Below are 348 nucleotides of genomic sequence, written 5' to 3'. Positions count from 1 at the left end.
GCTCGATACCCCTCCCCTCTCCTCACCCCCCTTCCCCTGAACCCCCCATCCTCCCACCTTGCCTCCCCCTCCCCCCTCAAACCCCTCCCCCCCAAACCTGGAACGGCAAACCTGAGTGTGCTCCGAAGCTGTCCTCTCCTCCATGGGGGTGCAGCTCCGGCCTGCAAGGCTCCCCCATTCTCTCCTTCTCCCGTGGTGATTGTGACTGGGGAGTAAACCGCGTGCGCGGCGCCCGGGGCTCCCGGGACACCTCCACACAGCCATGCGGCGGGGGGGGTGACCCGGGGCTCCCGGGACACCCCCACACAGCCATGCGGCGGGGGGGGGGTGACCCGGGGCTCCCGGGAC

Source organism: Neopelma chrysocephalum, unplaced genomic scaffold (assembly GCF_003984885.1).
Source record: "Neopelma chrysocephalum unplaced genomic scaffold, ASM398488v2 Primary Assembly neopelma1_96773, whole genome shotgun sequence".
NCBI classification, from domain to species: domain Eukaryota; kingdom Metazoa; phylum Chordata; class Aves; order Passeriformes; family Pipridae; genus Neopelma; species Neopelma chrysocephalum.
Note: the sequence above shows the minus strand (reverse complement) of the source record.